The sequence below is a fragment of the Wasmannia auropunctata genome, unplaced genomic scaffold, assembly GCF_000956235.1.
Source record: "Wasmannia auropunctata unplaced genomic scaffold, wasmannia.A_1.0 LD336060.1, whole genome shotgun sequence".
Classification (NCBI taxonomy): Eukaryota; Metazoa; Arthropoda; class Insecta; order Hymenoptera; family Formicidae; genus Wasmannia; species Wasmannia auropunctata.
The window spans coordinates 2,575,201-2,575,583 of record NW_012026830.1 but is presented as its reverse complement, the minus strand read 5'-3'; positions in this window follow the sequence as shown (position 1 = coordinate 2,575,583).

Below are 383 nucleotides of genomic sequence, written 5' to 3'. Positions count from 1 at the left end.
CTCCAGCGTCTTTTGTGTTAGAAATTGTAAAAGTACACTTCCCCCACCCCGCAACTGGGCGACGACGACGACGATGATGACGTTTCTTAATCTTAAATTCGCACATTTCGGACTTTGCATTGCAATATCTCCGCTCGTAGGGCACGTACAGAAAAAATAAAGACTTTCATTATACAAATCGAACACAAGCTATCGATTAAGCCTAATTAGAACTTAATCGGTTCGACCGTTATTGAGATTTCAAAATCTTGGGTGCTTGCAACGCGACGGCTCGCGTTAAGAGACCCGGTATGGCTTGACATATATGACATTCATTTTTATACTGATACATACATATATTTTATATTATATTTTATTTATATTTATAGTTTTTAAACACTTGA